General features: G+C 41.8%; 1 long non-coding RNA gene across 1 annotated transcript in view; it reads left to right on the forward strand.

The window, feature by feature from the left end:
- Window positions 1-7,403, forward strand: part of LOC310636368 — a 246,317-nt gene that overhangs the window by 199,882 nt on the left and 39,032 nt on the right. The gene's annotated exons all lie outside the window — the stretch shown is intronic.

Genomic DNA, 7,403 nt, shown 5'->3' on the forward strand with positions numbered 1-7,403 from the left:
AAGATCTACACGGGATGAAGCACTGCAGAAGCTGGGCTTTCTTCAGAGAGACAAATCTTTTCTGAATGCACATCAACACACCCAGCTTCGGTGTGCCGAAAGGCCAGACGAAGAGGCAACTGCAGATTCCACCCACGTGCTTAAGAAGCGTCCATAACAGTTGTTATGGACGCTTAGTTGTGCTTTCTTAAGCCAGCTGAAAGCCAAGCGAGGTTAGAACATCTCTTCTGATAGGGTATTGAACGAAACCGTCCTTTTCGTTGGATTGTTTTCTGCAAAATACTACGGGATCAGAATACGGAACCTGCAATGTACAGTTTATGGGGACGTATTTAACAGCATTTCTTGATTGTTGGGGGGTTTTTTGCACACTGCATCTTATTGGTACAATAGCTAGTTGAGATGCATCATGTTGGCTTTTAATTTCATTTCTAAACTTCTTAATATTGCTTCCTTAATCCCCAGAGCAACGAAAGAGATATTATTTTTGAAGATGGAGGCCAGGTTCCTTCCTTCAGGATAAGCCCAATGCCTTTACTTACAAGATTAAAGCAAATGCACTCAAGGTCACAAAGCACATTCAGACCTAGCTTTTACTATGCAGTCTCCTTGTCTTATTCCTCGAAGTTTATAGACGATGCAAACATTACTGCTTTCTGCTCATCGCTTCATTTTGCTAATGCTACTTCCAGTATTTTAATGGGAGGGGAACCCAGAGCAATGCATTGCTAAGATCCCTTTAACTATCCAAGAGCAGGTCTCTTTGGAATGTTATATTTGACTGGCACAAATTAGAACATAAGTATGCCTGGCAGGAATATCTGCCAAGTTTCTAATGAAGACCGTCACATTTGCTTCACAAGGGATCCGTGTATTCTAACTGATGCTACAGCCAACTGCTGTTTTCATTAGGAAGCAATGTCTTTTTTTTTAATAAGATTTTATTTCCTTATTATGTTTCTGTATTTTTTAAAAATTCTTCAAAATACCAAAAAACATAAGACATATACGAAAGGTATCACCTACTGATTTTGTGTTAATATTAGCATCACTTTGGGAAATGTTCTACAAGGAAAACTCTTATTATATGATTAGTTTGCAGGTTTCTGAACAATACGTTTGCGTTAATATATCAAATTCCTTCGAGAGAAATCAATTAAACATTTAGTTTTCCATGAGTTTGTTGCTTTTTCATTCAGTTCAACATGTTACATTTCCAATGGTAGTAAATGCACATTTTTAGCTAAGTAAGTTCTACTAAAGCAGTCCGCCTTTGGTTTGTTGAGAAAAAAAAGTCTTCACCAGGGTCCAGTCCAAGCCGGGAGTAAACAAAATGGAAACTTCAGATTGTTGGGGGCAATAAGCTGACTTTGTAATAATGCCACTTGGGGGGGGGGGCGCGAAAGCCCTAATAAGCAGGCATATACATAGAATGAAGGCTACTGCTAAGCACATTGGTTTGTGCTTAAATTGTAAGCCGCCCTGAGTCTTCGGAGAAGGATATAAATAGGATTAAAAAAAAAAGAAGGTTGTAGTTTATTGAAAAACAGCCAGAGAGGAAGGTGGCTCTGGTAAAGCTGACCACATGTTGCTGGGAGTGGTGGATTTTTATACTTTCTTGGGCTTTTGAGGTTGTTTCCTGTTCCTGTGGCATGAACTTTGACCTGAGGTTCAGCGTGCCTTTCTGGTATCCGGATGGTGGTGGGTTAATCCTATTAGGTCCCAAAGGTCATATCCTGCTTCTCTGTGGCTGTGGCTGATGACTTACTTCCTGTGTTGGATTTCTTGAGTGAAGGGTTGTTGATTATAATTTCTAATCCCATCAACTCTAAGCTTCCTAGCTCCAGTCTTTCTGAAAGGATGATCACATCTGCATTTCTGCTTGGGGCAGAGAGGCTTGGTGGTGGGGGGTGTTTCTGCCTAAGATTTTCCATTATTCCTTTGGAGCAATATAACATTCTGCCTTTTTAATATTCACCAAAATATTTCTTTCTCTGGGGGTGGGTGGGGTGGGCTGACTTCCCACAGGTGATTTTGAAAAACTATGCAAACTGGATGCAAGACCAATAAAAAAAAATCCCTGTAATGCAGGGGTGTCAAACTTGCAACGTCACGCGATATGTCGCGACGTATCGCAATTTTTCCCCCATTGCCGGCAATGGGGTGGGCGTGGTTTCGCTATGATACAGCCCGGCAGTTTGACACCCCTGTTGTAATGTAAAACAAACTTGGAAATAAAAAGTAAAAAACAGAAGGTAATGGCATAACACTTCTATACTGTTGCCAAAGAAAGCTACATCTACCATGTTTGGGGAGTACAGGTACTCCTCAACTTACAACTACAATTGAGCCCAACATTTATGTTGCTAAGTGAGACATTTGTTAAGTGAGTTTTGACCCATTTTTTTTACCTTTCTTTCTACAGTGAATCACTGCAGTTGTTAAGTCAGTAAGACAGTTAAGTGAATCTATCTTCCCCATTGATTTTGCTGGTTATAAGGTTGCAAAAGGTGTTCATGTGATTCCAGGCAGGACACTCCGACCGTTATAAGTATGAGCCAGTTGCCAAGCGTCCGAATTTCAATCTCGTGACTGTAGGGATGCTGCAACGGTCATAAATGTGAAAAACAGTCATAAGTCCCTTTTTTTTCGGTGTCGTAACTTTGAACCTCACTAAATGAATTGTTGTAAGTTAGGGACTACCTGTAGTAGGAAAACATAGAAAAATTTCTGTGGAAGGATGGACCCTCTATAATATAACATTTAAGAAATGAGCCAGGGCATTGCAGAATAAAAGGCTTGTAAAGAGCCATCCCTTTTTGACCGCAACATTTTTTGTTGTGAGGTTTAGTCTGCTAGCTAGATCAGATTAGATTATCCTCACTGATGGTGTTCAGTCCATGAGAACCCCAAGCTGTACTTGATCCTTAATAACTTCAAAGGTATTCAGCTAAATCAGGTTACAGCTCCATCTAGTCCAGCATTTTGTGCCAGGAAATGGCCAACCAGATTGATTGACTTCTTCCATTGTCAGCATCTGGTATTCAAAGTACATTGCTTGAGATTCAGAAGACGATATGCAATCATCTACAATAGTGTTTCTCAACCTTGGCAACTTTAAGATGGGTGGACTTCAATTCCCAAAATTCCCCAGCCAGCAAATTCTGGGAGCTGAAGTCCACTATCTTAAAGCTGCCAAGGTTGAAAAACACTATACTACTAAAATTCTCATTCCTGCAACCTTTAACTGGGCAAGCAGAAGTTATCACAGAGCAACATTTTTTGAACCAAGGTACCTGAAATGGGCTAAAGTACAGAATATGTCCAAAATCTTGGGCCCATAACTCCTGTGGAACTGAAATCTGGCAAATTTTATAAAACGGTTTATGACAGAGCAATTATCATAAAACACTATGACATAATACAAAATGTCATGTTTCTTGTGCTGATGTTTGTACTATACAGTACAGTTCAACACGGGCTATTTTCAAGGCAGATACATCTTTGAGTGTATCCCAATTTTTCCACTGAAGGCAGCATATTAGAAGCTCTGTCATTGTTAAAGACATTAAGGAATCTGGTAAGGAAATATCTCCAAGCCATGCCTGACAACTGACTATGCTTATACATTAACTGTAGGTCAGACATGATGGGTTTTCCCATGACAAGTGAGCAAGACAGGATTTGATCCATACAGGATTAATAATAAAACATGTGACAAATACTCATTTGGAGGTGTCCATGAGCATTAGACTCAACCTCCATTGCCACACCACTTTCTTGAGGTTTAACTTTGAAGATTCGAATGATTATTCCAATTGGGTGAAATGGACAGTGAGAGAGAGAGGGGAAATGAGACCACCTTAAAGATGCACAGAACTTTTGTACAGGTTTTTTGTACAATTGTACAGGTGGTTCTCTCATGATGCATGGGGATAAAAAAACGTATTGTCAAAATGTGAAGGGATTTAGAATGATAAAATGTCAAAATTGGAAGGGATCTTAGAGATCTAGTCCAACTCCCTGTCCAGTGAGGGATCTTCAACTACAGCTATTATGTACACAATGCCAGTATTTATAATGGCCTGGGTGGCAGCAGCAAGTGGACTTTAGCTGAATTCCAAAACTAAGACTTGGTTGTTGTTGGTACTTAGCTGGAAGACTATTGACATATTTTTTCCCCAAAATGCCCATGTGACCCTGAGGAGTCAAAGGTAATTTTATGGTGATCTGTGCAATCATGTTACCAACACATGAAGTTTATCATACATATTGATTTATAGTTATCTTGTTCATATATACCTTTTGCCATATATTTTTTGTGATAGTAAGAATGTATAAAGGAATGAAGAGATGACTGCAAAAGAGAAGAAACGTTTTAGGGAGATAAAACAGCGACATAATTTTTGGGAAAGTGGAAAGCATGAGAAACCCAAAACAGAGTCCACTTGGTTCTGTTTGATATAAGATGAGGCACACAGAAAATCTGACAGGTTCTCAATATTCTGTTATGATACTCTATAATAATAAATTAGCTTTTTTGGAATCCTTGTGATGCCTGTCTTGAAGTATTGACCAAATACATGAAACCCAGTCAAAGTATGCCAGAGAGGTAAAACAGCGTGTTTTGGAGGATTTCAGTTTATACAGTATATGCTCCTTGGTGGAGCAGTGGGGCTAATGCCTCCTTAAGTAACACCAGCTGCCTGCAATTAGTGCAGGTTTGCATCCCACCAGGCTCAAGGTTGACTCAGCCTTCCATCCTTCTGAGGTAGGTAAAATGAGGACCCAGATTGTTGGGGGCAATTAAGCTGACTTTGTAATAATGCCACTGGGGAGGGCGAAAGCCCTAATAAGCAGGCATATACACAGAATGAAGGCTACTGCTAAGCACATTGGTTTGTGCTTAAATTGTAAGCCACCCTGAGTCTTCGGAGAAGGGCGGGATATAAATGGGATTAAAATAAAAAAAATAAAAAAATACCAGAAGACTTAACAAAGGATAGTTCTTACAAAACAGTACCCCAAACATGTCTCTCAAGATAAGAGATGGATCCGATCTGGATGAAGTGATGGCACTCAAGGTGAAAGTGCTGATAGGAATGAGAAGCACAAACTATGACCAAGCTTTCTCAGAAGATATAAAAGGGACACAATTCTAGTACTTTGAAGGCATCAAAACTTCTGAAACTCAAGTTTTGTCTGCTGTTTATATTGAGTTGTGTAAGGAGGTACATGTGTACATATACTGTATGTGACTGTATGAATCAGTGAACACATAAGCATCAACAAGGGGAGCAAGGAGGTGCTCCCTTATTTGATTTCCACAGCCACAAACTTCATTATGCAACTGCACATTAATGCAAATTATACAATTTACGATGTGTCATGACATCATGATGTGTGTGATGTTATGGCTTCTGCCAGATGCCTGCCACTGATCAATAGCACTGGAGGGTGCAACAACAAGACTTTGTTGATGCTGACTTTATGATGATGGAATGTACAGTACTTGACCTTTGAGCGTGCAAGTTGTAAAAGATAAGACTTAGCTCATGCGCCACTGCACCTATTTCGTCCGGTTTTCCAGTACTTTTCCAACACACATACTGATTCTAATTTTCAGCTTAGGTTTGGGAGGAAGGGGAGAACCTTCCAAAAAATTATTGCTCCAGCCGACTTCTCTTTTTCATTTCCAGTTGAGTGTTTGTTTTTATATTATAAGTTTGTGGGCTAATACCACTTTATTGTTTGATCTCTAGTTAAGTGTTTAAAATAGATTTAATTGATGTATAATTTTACTTACACTAAAAATATAATAATAGCATTTGTGCGAATATCCTGCCTTTTTTCTTGGAGCTCAAGGGAATGTACCTGGAGAATCTCCCCTCATTTGATACTTTCAATAACGACCACGTAAAGGAAAATAGGATGAAAAGACTGTGACCAGTCCATGCTCATCCAAAGATTTTAGTGGTCATCTGGGTCATTTCTGGATGAACCGTACACCAGGGGTCCCCAAGCTTTCTGGATTGGCGGCCTGGAGTGGAGGTGCATTTACATGTGCAAGCGCACACACATGTGAATGGGGTTGCGTGCGCGCAAATGGGGCCGTGATTGTGTGTGCGATGCAAACGGAGCCATGAGCACCCGTGCAATGCTCGGGCGACGCTAGGGCCTGTGTGATACTAGCGCGAGTGGGGATGTTGTGCTTGCAGCAATGATACTGGCATGATGCCGCAATGCTAGCGCGAGTGGGGGGGGTGCGCTCGTGGCGACACTAGCGCCCGCTCAACACTCAATGGCATTACAAGTGTCCATGCAACGCTGCAACGCTAGAGCAAATGGGCGTGAGCGTGCACACACAAATGCACTGGCCAGCCACTCACACAGCCCAGTGCCCAACAGCCCATGGCCTGGTAGTGGGCTGTGGACCACAAGTTGGTGACTCCTGCCATACATTACATTGGTCATTAAGTAATTTATGAGTAATTCAAAACAGTACTGCTTATAATATGCAGGACAAGTACATCTGTGATGACCCAGGGCACAGCACAGAAGCAATGCAGTCAGCTGGCAATTCAAGCCACCCTTTAATTGCTCCAAATTTTCCCCAAATGCTCCCACATTTCTGGTAAGCCTCCAAACAAAGGAAGACACATACACCTTTCACCGCCTCTGGCTGCAAGCAGTTTCACATACAGTCTGATTAGGAGAGGAATTTACTCAAGGCCACGTAGAAACAAGGAATGACACATCATAAACCTAAGGAGTCTGTGTGAATACAAGCTTGCCAGAGCAGTTTCAGAAGAGAAGCCAAAATACATTCCGAGATGTTGGAACATCCAAGCAACGTTGTCAGTCAGTCCAATGGTCAGAGTTTCCGGGTTTCCAAGCAGAAGTCACAGAACAAGAGATCAGCAACATACAAAACTCCAAGGAATCAGCGTTTGTTCCCGACAAATGCCTCTCCCCACAGCCTCTAAAATCTCAGTCTCCAGGTATGCCTTGTGGAGAGGGGCGGGATGCTCTCCTCCCAAGTAGTTGAGTTTGCCTGCGTTGTACCGTCCTTCTCTCCAGTCTCCGTGCTCCAGGATCAGGTGGGGGTGGGCCTTGGTCATCGCCTGAACTCTGTCTCTCCTGTTGATCCTGTCCCAATCCTGAAGGGCCCTGGCCTGCCTCGGACTGCTCTTCCCCACATTCTTCTGAAGCCACAGACACCTCTCCCTCGACCTCTATAGGGTCCTGTTCCAGCTCATTTTCCTCAGTCAAGGCACAAATGATCAGGCTCACAGTGTCCTACTTTAGACACATTATGCAAAGACCAAGCTCCCTTGAAAAGCTTTAATGCTGGGAAAGACGGAAGGAAAGACGAGAGGATGACCAGATCTTGCAGCGGTAAG

Source organism: Vipera ursinii, assembly GCF_947247035.1.
Source record: "Vipera ursinii genome assembly, chromosome: 2".
Taxonomy (NCBI): domain Eukaryota; kingdom Metazoa; phylum Chordata; class Lepidosauria; order Squamata; family Viperidae; genus Vipera; species Vipera ursinii.